The sequence below is a fragment of the Mus musculus genome, chromosome 11 (assembly GCF_000001635.26).
Source record: "Mus musculus strain C57BL/6J chromosome 11, GRCm38.p6 C57BL/6J".
NCBI lineage: Eukaryota > Metazoa > Chordata > Mammalia > Rodentia > Muridae > Mus > Mus musculus.
In genome coordinates, this window is record NC_000077.6 from 62,974,920 (window position 1) to 62,989,417 (window position 14,498).

Below are 14,498 nucleotides of genomic sequence, written 5' to 3' on the forward strand. Positions count from 1 at the left end.
AGGAGGCTTCAACTCCTTACATACTGGATTAGGTGGTCTTCTCATTGCTGACCCCCCCCCCCAAGCAGCATAAGGAAGGGGTCTCTTTTGGCCCAAGGTTTGAGAGCACAGCCTGTCAAGGCAGGGCGGCATGGCCGTATGGCATGAGAGCAAGGTGGCTGGTTACACTGTGTCTCCATTCAAAAATGTCTGTTGGTGTCCAGCTGACTGGTTTCCCCTTTCTCCTTTGTGTCCAGTGGTGACCCAGATGGTGTCACTAGCATTCAGTGTGAATCTTTGTCCCTCAGTTAAATCTCTCTGCAAATGTGAGGAATCTCTTACAAATGTGCACAGGGTGTGACTCCTAGGAGATTAAAACCCAGTCAACTGACCATCACACATACATAAGTTCACTTCTTTTGGTAGGAAATTCTAACCGTCTCTTAGAGATGGTGGTGGATGAAGGAGGAACTGTCCAATCTGCTTTCCCGGTGCTGTCAAGAGTAGGAAGCTGTAGGAATCCCCTCTTTGTCTGTCACGTAGGGCTTTTTTTTTCTTAGACCACTGGGTAAACGGCCTTTATTGGTTATATCTTGAAGTTACTCTACATTTAGTTAGTTTAGTGACTCTACATTAGTTACTCTACATTTACTTAGTACTGTGATCTCGTCGTCCATGGGTGGGAAATATGAAGGTACTTTCACTGTCTGCCTCCATCTCCAGATTGCTCCATGACACAAGAGTCATGGCTTTGGCTGAGGGCAGTAGCATGGGAATCCACCTCCAAGTGATACACCTGGCTATTCTCATTGGAAAGCTTAAGTTCCTTATAGGCAATTGGACTAGGGGCCTCAGTTCCTCCTTGCTGGGCGTGGGCTAAAATCTCCCAGGACATCTTAAGCACACAGGGCAACTCAACATGGCAGTATCTGTCTCTTATTCTGCACAGATATAATGTGCAGGAAATTGATAAAGCTGGAAGCCAGGGAGAGCGCTCAGCAGTTAAAGTGCTTGCCTAGCAAGCTTGAGGACCAGAGTTTGGATCGGTAGAACCTGTGTAAATGACGAGTGGGTGAAAAGGCCCACCTGGAATTCCAGTCCAGGAAAGCAAAGACAGGGAACCTCAGACCAAGCTGGCTAGTGAGGCTAACCACATCAGATCTGAGTTTGATTGAGAGACCCTGCCTCAGTGAATAAGATGGGAGAGTCCTCAAGAATGAGTCATGATATCAACCTCAGATCCTTATGTGCACCCACCCCCCAAAGCATGCCACTCACACACACCTGAAAATAAAACCAAAGTACAGTTATAAATTAGAGAATATAGTTTGTACCAGTAGCTCAGGGCTTTGGTTTTCAAGAAAGCCAGGAACCAAACCTTTGTGGGCCAGCATGATGTCCTCCCATCAAATAGGATGATGCATGTCTTGAGTATGAGGAATCTGAGGGTCAAAAATATTCAGGAAGTTGTTCAAGGCACATTTATAAAGAGGCATTCTATTCACTTGCATTTTTGTTGCTGTTGTAAAATACTCTGATCAAAGTAATTTGGGGGTGGGGGGAAAGTGCCTGTATTTTTAAGTCATAACCCATAATTGAGAGAAGTCAGGTCAGGAACTCAAGGTAGGACCCTCAAGGAAGGAACGGTGGAGGGATGTGGCTTGCTGGCTTTCTGGCTGGCTTGCTAACAGGCTCATACTCAGCTTTCTTACACAGTCCAGGAGCAACACCTGCCCAGGGATGGCACCACCCACAGTGGGCTGAGCCTTCCTATGCCAGTCAACTATTGAGACTGAACCCCATAGACCAGGCTACAGGCCAGTCTCACTTGGGTAATCCTCAGTTGAGACTCCCACAGATGAATCCTAGGCTAGGTCAAGTCAACATCCGAAACTGACCAGAACAAGAGGTAAAGCTGGATGTTTTTCCTTATGACGTCATTATCAATGTTCTTATACAGAAGCCCCAGGCTTTTTCCAGTAGGAATATGATGCTTGTTGGCCTAATTTTGCTTATAAAAAATCATTCTAGACGATGGCTCTAGACCCAAGAGGAGAAGATCAAGAAAGTCTAGGACTGGAATGAAGGATGTCAAAGGTGTGAGTGGGGTGTGTGTGTGTGTGTGTGTGTGTGTGTGTGTGTGTGTGTATGTGTGTGGAGTGTTACAGACTTGACTGGTGACTTACATAGGTGTGTATATATATATATATATACATATATGTATATATATGTATATATATATATATATATTCATGCATATGCTGGTGTGTGTTCATGAACACATATGCACATGACTCATACACTCTTATACCAAGGACTGTGTGGGTGTTCTGCTCAGAACTGTGTGTGGTTAAGTGCATGTGTGTATCTTTGTGGCTGCAAGAGAACACAGATACCTCCATCCTGGCTGGGCTCAGGGATCAGCTCCAGAGTGTGTTATTTTGGTTGGCAGATGGTGTAAACAGTGCTTTTGGCACTTAGAAAGTCAAATGTGTGGGCCAGGATTGGTGATGGGGAGGACCAGTGTACTGAAGGATCCCTCACCAGATCTTTTTATAAACTACTTAATGGTTTACTTCCATTTTTTATGTGCAGTGACTCATTTTTTAGCAAGATGAATTTTGTTTATTTCTCAAGCCTGTACATTGGGTCATCTTGTGTTGGCACGGTGGGAGGCACCCCTTCCTGAATATTAACTATGATGACAACAGCCAACCCAAAAGGTCCATAGCATGTGGTTAAATCTGTGTTCACTTCTTAATGTGATGTAGCTATTAAGTCTTCATGACAATCCACAAGTCCTCGCACTGCCACACGGTGAGAATCACAAGTTTCTCTGTGTGAAAGGTGAGAACCCCACGGCTGACGAATTCCAAGTATCATGTTTCCGTTTCAAGCCCTGTTCCTGGCCTTTCTTGAACTCACACTGTTGCTTTTGTGCTACACTTTATTCAAAATGAATTGCTCAATGTGCGCTATGACCACAGTAGGGACATTGGCGAATTCTGTCAATCACCCTCTGGACCATCAGGGAGAAGGCTGGGCTCTCAAAGGTCAGGCTTTTGCCAGGGGCAGGACACCCACATGATGCCACGAAGGGCTTGTTCCTGGGTCCTGGAAGTATTTGATACATCCCTCCACCATGCCAATGAGACACATTAATATCTTTGTTGTTTAGTTGGATTTCTGACCCAACAAAAAATTCTTTTGTCAGAACTCCCAGGTTTCCTGGAATGGCACCCACACATATTTCTTATGTGGTTAGCATTTCTGATCTGCTGTGTACTAATTGTGTATATTCATGCCTAGAAAGATTCCTGTAAAACTACTGGTTACAGATCACTTCCCAGTTGGTCTTTCGGAAATTCTCTTTTAGCTTTTAATCGAAGGTCATGGTTTTCTGTTCTCCCAGGACTATACACCTCAGTTACATTATATCTGTATTTCCAGGGATTTGCAAGATCTGGGAGAAGTCAGGGCCCTGGAAGGGGTGGATAGGCTCTTACTACAAATAAAGATATACACTTGGATTTGGGTTTTTATTTGAAGTTTGGTGGAATGTAGAGCCAAACAGCCGTTGACACACTGGGGAAGTGTGGGGATGAAATGGGGAAGGTCTGCAGAAATAATCAGTGGAGACTAAGCTATGTGGGAAGAAATCCGGTCTGCGTGCTGTCATGAAAGCTAAGGGGGGAAATAGTTCTAGATTATAAGAATGCCCAGCTCTACCAAAGACTATTCCATTTTGAGAGTTCAAAGTGCAGAGGCCTGGGACATAAGTGGAAAGCCATTCTTTGATAGCAATCGGGCCGAGGGCAGAGTGGCCAGGAACATATGATGGCAAGTTAGTACAAACTACAGAGGGAAGTGAGAGCATTCCTGAATCATGGATTCTTGGATCTTTCTGAAATCGGAAAGGACAAGTTGCTGAGGGTGATAGGGGTGGGGGTGGAGCAGATGACAGGAATTTAAAATCATTTCTTGGAAAATAAGCTAGCAATGGGACATGCGTCTGAGGCAGAGGCAGTAATAAAGTAAAGCCCTCGGCAGCCAGACAGCCTGCTCCACAGGCTCTAGTTTCTTTGCCTGTGAGAGGGGGATAAAATTGACTTTTGTCAGAATTAATTAGCATAGGACGCTTAGAGTGTGCTTGGTAGACAACATAGGAATGCCAGCTACCAGCATTCCATTTGAGACCTGGCATGCAGTCAGATCCGTCTCCTACCAGGTCTAGTGGCTGAGATGGAGACACTTAGGAAGAACCAGCTTTTGCTTAACTGGTGCTGGGCGCTTGTCCTGCAAATGCGGTAGACAGAGAGGCAAGGTGGTGTTAGGTCCTTTCTTAGCCAGATGAAAGCAATATGGCAGGTCTGCTTATTTAAGTCTTGTGTTGTTTAAGGCTCGTTGTAAATGATAAAAGTTGTGTGCCTTTATCTGAGAACTGAATGATCAAAGGTGGGGTAGAACCCCTGGGTTGGGATTAAATTTTTCTACAACAGGAAGTGAGGACACCATAGAGAGGCATAGATAGGTCGATGGACAGACTGTTGGAGGTGAGTAGTTCCAGGGACGTTGAGGCTAGATGTTTGCACGGGGCTCTGAGATGAAGGCTTACTGATAATGACAGCATAACGCTCGAGAACCGTGGTTCTCAACCTCCCTAATGCTGCGATCCTTTCATGCAGTTCCTCTTGTTGTGGTGATCCCCAACCATAAAAATAAATTGTTGCTACCTCATAACTATAATTTTGCTACTGTTATGTATTGTATTATAAATATCTGTGTTTTCTGATGGTCTTAGGTGACCCCTGTGAATGGACCATTTGATGCCCAAAGGGGCTGTGACCCACAGGTTGAGAAAGGAAGATAACATTGTCAGTGACTGCAGGTCTAGTATGGTGTCGAGGGCTTCAGAGAAACAAGGAGTAACATGACTTGAGAATCCTAGGGAATGAAGAGATCAAGGACCTGCTTTCTGGCAGAAACCCGTGGACTTGGGGGTAGAAGTGGGGGTGGGGACATTCTGGGCTTCCTTTCAAGGATTCAGAGGACTCTCTGTGTTATGGGGGCCAGGAGACAGGGTATATTCTTTGTTCTGATCTGACAAAGTACTGGTAGAGCTTCCTGGAAATCTTTGTGTGTGTGTGTGTGTGTGTGTGTGTGTGTGTGTGTGTGTGTGTGTGTGTGTGTGCGTGCGCGCATGCTCACATGATTGAACACTGGTGGTAGTAGTGGTGGTGGTCATGAGTATCTCCTAATTTCAGCCTCAGTTTTCAGATTTGACTTTAATTAGATCAGGTCACTGAGGTCCAGGTGCAGCCTGAGCCTTTTAATCCCTGATGATTTATTCACTATCATGTGTTAGTGCATAATGGGAGTCATTTCCTCTGCCACCAGTGATGGATGTTGAGAGTGTGAAGTATGGATCTGTGTTTGTATATACATGCCCGTGTGCACGAACATCACCATTTGTGTGTAAGTGAGCATTTGTGTATAAGCGCTAATGTACATACATGGACCCAAGTCTGTACTAATTTGTGCACATGTATATGTTCATATATATTCACTCATATGCAGATGTGCATGTATTATGCATGTGCTCATCTATGTATGTATTGTGTGTGCCGGGCAGACTTAGCTATAGAAGTCAAGGTGCGGATTGTCTTAGTTAGGGATTCTATTGTTGAGCTAAAGCACCATGACCAAAGCGACTTGGGGAGGAAAGAGCTAATTTCATCTTACAGATTGTTGTCCATCATTCAGGGAAGTCAGATCAGAAATCCAAGGCAGGAATCTGCAGGCAGGCACTGAGACAGAGGCCACAGAGGAATGCTGCTTACTGGTTTGCTCCTCATGACTTGCTTGTTCAGTCTGCTTTCTTATACAGCCCTGGACCACCTGCACAGGGGTGATGCCACCTATGGGGAACTGGGCCTTTCCACACCAATCATTAATCAAGAAAATGCCCCACAAGAAAATTTGCCTATAGGCCAGTCTTACAACAGCGTTGTTTCAGTTGAAATTTCCTCTTCCCAAATGACTAGTTTGTGTCAGGTTGACATAAAAGTAATCAACATGGAGATACTTTTCTGGGGCGTGGTATTGAGGAGTTTGTAATCCCAAAGCTCTGGGAGTTTTGCCTTTTCTATTTTAGGCAGTATATAATGAATTTTAAATAAGAGTGTGACATAATCAGATATTGCTCATTTTCTTTCCCTGCTCATGCCTGGTTAGTGTTTGGCACTCAGTGAGCATTGGTGCATGTTTGTAGAAATGAATGGATTTATAAAGGTTTCTAGTTGTAGCTTTCAAATGGAGATTGAACCAGAAAGAGAATAGTTTGGGGAATAGACCCTAAAACTGGTGTACAGTAGGGAAAAAGGAGTTTCCACTTGGGCGAGCAGGAAGCATGGCCATGCACTTAACAGAACTGGGCATGGAGACAGAGGATGCGTGTTTTCAGACGTACAGCATGACAACAGACACAAGGCTGGGCTTTGGACAGGTTTGATGAGATGCGACAGCACAGGGAAGAGCTTGTTCAGCAGATAGTAGATTAGAATTACTTTCAGAAGAGAGATGGCTGGAGAAATGTTCTTTGGTAATCTCCAAGTGTCAGTGATACTGAAGGCATGAAGCGATAAGGTTGCTAGCGAGCCCCTCTCCTTTCCTCTCCCGTGGCTCTTGGCAACTGTTTCCGTGGCCCTTGGCAACTGTTTCCGTGGCCCTTGGCAACTGTTTCCGTGGCCCTTGGCAACTGGTTCTGTGAGTCAGGCTTTCAAATACCGCAGATAGTGGAGTCCTATGGTGTCATTTGACACTGGCTTATTTTGCTAACTGTAACTTGAGTAACAATTTCTCATAGCCTCAGGAAGGGCCTCTGCGAGGTGTGCTTTGTATGACAGTGTTGTGATAGCCCCTGCTTCTCTGGGAGTGTGTGGTGCTGGGGGTCTCTTCACTAAGCAGCTCATGCCCACAGTGGTTTTGGTTTGCTTTCTGTGGCTTCTTGGCCTGCTCGGCAGTCACCTGGCATCCTGCCAAATGAGACTTCCATAGGCTTTGTGCTGAGAGACTCAAAGATGGCTCTTGGGTTCCATGATGCTCCCGAGGCTTGGGCTATTGGGCCCTGTTGCTCTGTCCCTGTCATACCACAAAGCATCCAGCTTTCTGATTATCTCATGAGAGCATCACTTTGCTCTGTCATCTCCCTACAAAAACTGACTCTTGGGGTCCTTTTATTTGTTGGTATCAGGGGTTGAATGTAGGTCTCTGTGCATGCTTGGTAGGGCATATAACCTTCAGGAAGTTTTTACTTTGTTTGTTTGTTTGTTTTTCGAGACAGGGTTTCTCTGTATAACCCTGGCTGTCCTAGAACTCACTTTGTAGACCAGAAATCCGCCTGTCTCTGCCTCCCAAGTGTTGGGATTAAAGGCGTGCGCCACCACCGCCAGGCAAGTTTTTACTTCTTAAATACTTTTTTTTTTTTTTAAATTAAAAGTCAATGTCTTACTTGGCTATTAGGCTGGTCTTGAAGTTGTAACCTCCTGCCTTAGCTTCCCGAGTTGCTGGGATTATAGGCCTGGGCCACCAGGCAAACTGATTCTTCCCAGATACTTCTTTGGCCCTCTGTGACAGGAATGATGACTGAGGGCTTTTACCACACTATCCTTCAGCCTGAAGGTCCTTCCTGGAGGCCTCTGCCTTGCTTTGATGAAGGTCTCAGAATCCATTGTGTCTCCTGTTCTTATTCTTGTGTGGTTGTACTACAATGAGGGGGAGACCTGGAGCTGGTAATATGGAGCCCTAGAGTCTACCAGGCAAGCATCTCACCTGGTTTTTTATCCATGAATATAAGAGAGGAGGACGACAGAGCTCAGCTCACAGCAGAGGGGAAGTGGCTTTGGGCATGTAGAAATCTTTGCAGAGGAGAAAGCTTGAGCAGGCAGTGTTTGCTGTGCCTCATGAAAATCAGAAAGCTGTTTGAGGCCTGCAATTTAAAAGATGCCGCACATCACTTATAGTGGCTAAACTGGAAACACCTTAAAAAATCCTCAAACAGAGATATCATTAATAATAATTTGTTCCTTGGATGGATTGCTGAGTAGCCTCTGAAATAATTATGAGGAATACTTAATGATATGAAAAGATACGAATAATGGCAGAGCAAAAGCGACAGTCCCTGAGGAGTAAGTGTAAGACGGTAGTTGCCAGATGGCACTGGGATTGTGAGATTTAAAAATATATCACCCCAAATCAATGTTGATATATAATGTCTATTATAGGAGCACATACCAATGCAGGCGACAAAATACATACTTAAATTTGGGAAACATAAACAAAGAGATGGCCAATCTCCCCACCCACCCACCATGGCACATGTCTCTAATTGCTTTTCTAAGGGGCTGGCAATTTACTTCCTGTTCACAGCTTTCTAGTGACCCCAGATGGAGAGAAGTAAGGAACTGCACTTACAAGGCAGAGTTTAAACTAAGCTTTGAGCCCTGTGCACTTCCCTCCATCCTCTGGTTTGCACCATGCTTAGGTCCTGCTCGGAGCCTGCCTTCCCTGCCAAATGCCGCTGTGTCTTTCCGTTTAATTTTTATCCCTCAAGTTGTGTTAGAGTGACAGTTACTGCTGGGTATGAAGGGCCTTTGTGACAATGTGAAAATCCTTCAATTTTTAAAATGACAGTTTGGATTGTGGCTCATCTGTAGACCATTCACCTCAGACAACTGGGAACTTGGTTCAATCATAATTTGGAGTCACCTGTGACCTGAGAGTTGAGTGTGTTTAGTGATACAGTGCTTTGTCACATTCTGGCATCAACTGGGACCCAGCTGTCAATAATGCTAGAATAGCGGAATCTAATCGGAGTGAGTGGTTACTTTAATTCGTTGCTTCTAGAAGGGTCTGAAGGGTCAGTTGCTCACTCTCTCTAAAGTCTGGGTTCCTACCCTCCATTCAGGAGTTCTGAGCATTTGAGAGGAGGTTGCCTAGACCTCCTCTGATTGAGATCAGCCCTGGGAAATTCTGGCTGCTTCCCCCATGTGTTCTCTGGGTTCACAATACCTGCATTGTTCCAGCGGGAACAGGACTTCCTCTTTCTGATTGATTAGTCATTGTGTGGCCATTTCACGCCTTAGGAGCCAGCTGTCAGGCAGTAAGGGGGTCTCTGGGCACGGATTGCCTAAATCTTTTCATGTTTGTTTCCTGGGTATGGGCTGTTAGGGTTGTTCTTCTATATCTTTCCTACTTGACTAGTTGATTAATGTATGAGTCTACCCAAAATGCCCATGCAGGAAAAGGTAGAAAGGCTCCTTTGTACCTGTTTGGTTTGTTCTGGAAATTTAATTTTTAAGTTGGAACTTGATTTATCGATAATACAGCCCATGTATGCTTTATGTCTAATGGGTCTTTCGTATTACCTCATCAAAGGAAACATTATGTTAGATGGAGTATTTCTTGAGTAAATATAATATTTGTGTTCAATGATTGTTCCTGAGAGCTGTGCAATGCTCAGAACTTCTTCTGGTAGGGAATTTGTGAAGTGTTGCTTCGACCAGTTCAGCATAATAATTTGTGTGTAAAAGCAGCCATTTGGAGGCAGTGATGGTCTGCCTAAGGGAGCAATATGTCCTGAGCAGAGAAGTGGAGAACATCAGGGCTGTCATTTAGACCCAGAGCTGTCCATCTGTCCATTCGAGCTGTCCATCTGTCCATTCGGGTTCAGCAGAATGTTTTCCTTCCTGATTCTTGATTCTGTTCCATCTTTCCCCATCCAAGGTGGTTTGCTTCCTTGCAGGGCTATAAGCAGCTTGCTCAGTATCTGGTGCAGACTGGGATACTGGGATTTATTTAGACTTTTATGTACATGGCTTTCTTGGCTTTTCTTTCTGATGATTTGAAAGGCATATATTAGTCTTGTTTGATCTCTTATAAGTATGGGAAACCTACTTTGCAGATCCTGTACACTGAGAAGGGCAGACATTAGAGCAAGAGGTAAATGTAAATGCACTGGGCTCTGAGCCAATGTAGGGCACTGTTTAGAAGTGTAGTCTTTGAAGTGCATTGTAAACTCAGTGATGAAATCATGCTGTATGTTTACAAATAAAGACTGTTTCCATGCTTGGAGAGCAAAGCACCTGAAAGTTATGACATTGTTAGTTAGAGAACACATGTACCATGTAGCCATATTAGCTGGAAGCATGGCCTCTCCCACACACAATAGGTGGAATCGAGACATGGCAGGCTGGTGTTAGAAAATGGGAAGCTCTGATTAGATTCTGAGAGGTAACACCCCACTTGGAGTAGTGATTATTGGCATCCCCCAAAGAGGCCTGTTCTGTGTCAGAACTTGCCACGATTAAAGTGGCCCAGCATTTGGAAGTTGATTCATAAGAGAGCGCAGTAAAGGACTTGCATCTCTTCTTGAGAGGCAGTGGTGAGGAAGAGAATGTGGCTCATGCACTGTCATACAGGGAGAGGAACAGATAGTGCTCTTCTTTCCTGAAAGATCAACTTGTCCCTCCCCATTCTGTCTTCACAGTTCCAGGGTAGCCAGTGCTCCTCAGGATATCTAGTGACTCTCCAGAGTCCATTGGGGTTGATAGGAGGTGTTCATGAGATGGGGCAGGCGGAAAAACAGAGAGAGTGGAGAGGAGGCAGAGGTTGGTGTGGTGTGCACTCAGTATTTCCTCCAGGTGTGAACTGCAGGGACTCTGTGAAGGCCCTGTTCAAGGGGAGAATGGTGGGCTCCCGGAAGGTCACTCTGCCTGAAGATCAGCCCTGGAATGCATGCACGACACGGGGTTGATTCCCACTCTGGTACTTCAGAGATCAGCTTTTCTAAGACACTTCTGCTCTTAATGGCAGATTCCTCCTCTGCCAAAAGTAAATTGGGGAGTGGCTAGACAGTGGAAAAGGATCCAGGGCAGGGAAGGAGATGGACAGGAAGAGAAAATGCAGAGGTTGAAAGTGATCCCAGCCAAACAAGTGTGCAGACAACAGGGAGGGAGAGGGGAGGAGGGGGGAGGGGGAGAGAAAGAAAGGAGAGAGGAGAGGAAGGCAGAAGAGAGGAATGTGGCCATTGTGCCGGCTTGCTCTTGTACATTTGCAAAGCTCTGTGGGCTTCTGAGGATGATTTCAGAAAGGTCCAGTAATGACAGAGCCAGCTATGCTTTGAGCATCTCTACCCTTCTGTGCTCTTCTGGTGTAGCATTCTCTGAGGCATGCAGTCCCAAAGGCTGGGGAAGGACCTTCTTTAAAATTCTTCATGCATGTTTTAATGAATGAATTGATTTCTAGTTGCATGAGATTCCCAGTCTAATGAATGAATGATCCATATGCCAAAGGAGATCGATTATTCTACATGTTCGTTCTATTTCTTGAAAGGCTACAAAGCAAGTCAACCTAGAAGAAGCCCTGAGAAACACTGCTGGGGAGGTGTTTACTAGGTGTTTAAACAAACTGGGTGGGCCGTATTCATATGCCTGCAATCATGTCTAAAATAGATCCTATAAATGGCGACTCTTGGGCTAAGTAACCTATTTGATCAGTGCTCTGATCCCCTTTCTTTTTAAACAGCGTCCTTTAGCATCTTGAGAGATTCTTGTATCCTATGGGAGACAATTTAGGCAACATCAGACAAAGCTAGTACCTCACTCCTGAGCATACACTATCTTACAGTATCAGGCCAAAAGCCCGAGCGGAGTTGACTTGTACCAATGTACTAATCCATTAATCCTGCCTGGAACCACAAAATCCTTTTGTAAGATGGCTTCCTGAGATAAGGGCAGACAGTGGCCAGCCTGTGGCAGACAGAGAGTGAGGTAATCAGTTTAGGAGAATCCCATCCATCCGCACTGCCTGCCCCCTCACCGCAGCACTCTAAGCCACTGGCTAGCTTCTGCCTTTGATCTAAGTCCACCCACTATTGTCACATGGTTCTGGAAAGGCCCCATGACCCCATTAGTGTCTGGAAGGGTACTGAGAAACAGCACATAACAAGCAAATACTGAAAGAAAGCCAATGTCTCAGACAACCTCCTGGTCCTGTTTTCTGTCTCTTGAGTAGTTAGTATCACCTTATAAATCCTCAGCGATTGGGTGGGTAGACTCACAGGCACCCAGTCACAACGGGTACCGCATGTTAGAATCACCCGGTGTTCATCTCCTCACTATTGCTGTGATGAAAATACTCTGATCAAAAGCAAAAGTATTTATTTAGCTCACATGTCCAGGTCACTGTCCATCATGGGGTGGGGTGGGGTGGGAGAAGCAGGAACCATGGAGCCACTGCCGGCTCACCCCCACACTCAGCCCCACACTAGCTTCCTTACACAGCCCAGGACCACTTTCCCAGTGATGACACTATACCAATTAAGACAACACCCACCCCCACACTCTTCCCAGGCCAGTTGGATCAAGGTAATTCCTCAGTTGAGGTTTTCCTCTCAGATGAGTCTAGGCTGTGTCAAGTTTACAATTCTCAAGACGTTTCAGCTAGTATGTAATACATGCACTATGTTATTTGTGTGTAGTAATGGGATTCAATGGGCATACTTCAATACAAATACTCAACAGAGCACTGATCAAATCCACCTCCTGTTACCTACCTTCCTCAAGGCCTTCACCCTTCTGGGAAGCTTTAATTCCAAAGCCTGTGCTGCCTCTCCTTCCAGGCAATAGAAATCCTAAGACACTTTCTAAGAAAAGCTGGGCTCAATTCGCTGCTGTCTTCATTTCCTAAGTAGCAATTGAGACCTTAACTTAAGGATCACAGTCCCTGCCACCACAGTCATGCCACGTTCCAGGTCAGTGTCACTCCTTTGAATCTGAGCTCAGGATCTCAGGCTAGATTCTAAAAATGGGAAACTGAGTGGAGACTGGGGAGAGCTGAATGTGGACCTTGGTGTCTATGGGAGAAACAGGAAAGCTACTTCAGTGTGGGCTCCCCACCCCCATTGATGCTGTTTCTGTCTGGAGACTGTACGGCTTTGCATTTTATTTATGGGAAGACCAAAAAAAAAAAAAAAAAGAGAACCCTTGTGCTAGATTTGAGGAAAATTATGAAAGGTCTCAGCTTGTCTTCTGACTTATGTCAACTCTTTATCGCTTGTTGTTTTCAACGGACAAGTCCTCCTGGTGCGTTTTGAGACTCTCTTAACCATTTTGAACAGGGTACACTATGAACCAAGCCCCCCAGACACTTCAGATTTGTTAACTGGGGATTTAGAAGCAAGGAAAGGGGATTCTCAACCCCCTAAATATCAACTCCAAGTGTGTGTGTGTGTGTGTGTGTGTGTGTGTGTGTGTGTTTCCAGTGTCTGGCACTATGTGGGGGCACAAATTCCAACAGCTCTATAAACATGCATGGTAAGTTGAGTACTCTTTCATTGAAGGTAGACAGGCAAGATCTGGGTGGCCACTTGGATGCCCTCTGTTTGAGGGCACTTAGAATGGATGACCTTAAAATTTCAGAACCTATGACTGGTCTTAGAAGAAAAAAAAAAGAAAGCCTTAAATTTTACTTTAAAATAAGTCTCTGTATCTCTTTCTATGTTAGAGGACCATTTTAGCATGATATGTTTTGTAGCCTCGAAGAACTATATTGATATTGTATTTTAAAATGCCTTGTTGTAGAGTATTGCCGTTGAAACTCAGTGGAGAATCCTGTAAGACCTGGATCACAAAGATTTGACAAAAATTGGATTTTGATTTTGTCTTAGTTAGGGTTTCTATTGCTGTGGAGAGACATCACTACCATGGCAACTCTAATAAAGGGAACCATTTGATTATGGCTGGCTTACTGTTCAGAGGTTTAGTCCATTGTCATTAGGGCAGGATAACTTGGTGGCATGCAGGCAGACATAGTGCTGGAGAGGTAGCCAAGAAGCCTACACCTGGATCTGCAGGCAGCAGAAAGAGAATGAAACACTAGGCCTTGCTTGAGTTTCTGAAACCTCAAAGCTCCGCCCTCCCCAGTGATGCAGTTCCTCCAACAAGGCCACACCTATCAGTAGGGCCAGTCCGTATGAGCCTATAGGTCCATCTTCATCCAAACTACCAGTCTTTTTCTTTCTAATATGAACACATCTCCAGGGTGCTATCATTTGTAGGAGTTTCAGATTTTAAAGTTTCTATAATTCCATGACAGTTCCTTGATTGGGAGAACAAAAGGTATGCAAATGTGGTACCTACGTTAGAGGTGGATGGTCCACACAAGTCAGCAAACCACGGCTCACTTCTGTCGCAGCTGATAGACTTGGCACCGCTACTTATGCAGAGGATGCTGTGGTACTCAGTGCGGTCCATGCATCAAGAGCATCATCATCCTTTGGGTTTATTTGTAGAAGCAAGTTCTCAGATTCTCGAAACAGATCTACTGAGTTGAAGCATCCATCTGAGATTCAGGCACAGCTAGTCTCTGCAGGTGATTCTAGGGCTATTAAAGTTGGGAAGCACTGACCCTAGACCAAGAGTTCTGAGTGTGGTTCCCAGTGGCACTAACATCTCCTGGGA

General features: G+C 45.0%; 1 protein-coding gene across 1 annotated transcript in view, besides 1 other annotated feature; it reads left to right on the forward strand.

The window, feature by feature from the left end:
* Positions 1–14,498, forward strand: part of Cdrt4 (CMT1A duplicated region transcript 4) — a 41,903-nt gene that overhangs the window by 23,727 nt on the left and 3,678 nt on the right. The window lies entirely within an intron of this gene.
* Positions 8,485–12,031: an enhancer, noted in NCBI's record as "VISTA enhancer mm62". NCBI's record gives its function as "enhancer in: neural tube[3/5] | hindbrain (rhombencephalon)[5/5] | dorsal root ganglion[3/5]" and the evidence as "EXISTENCE:transgenic organism evidence [ECO:0001131][PMID:17130149]".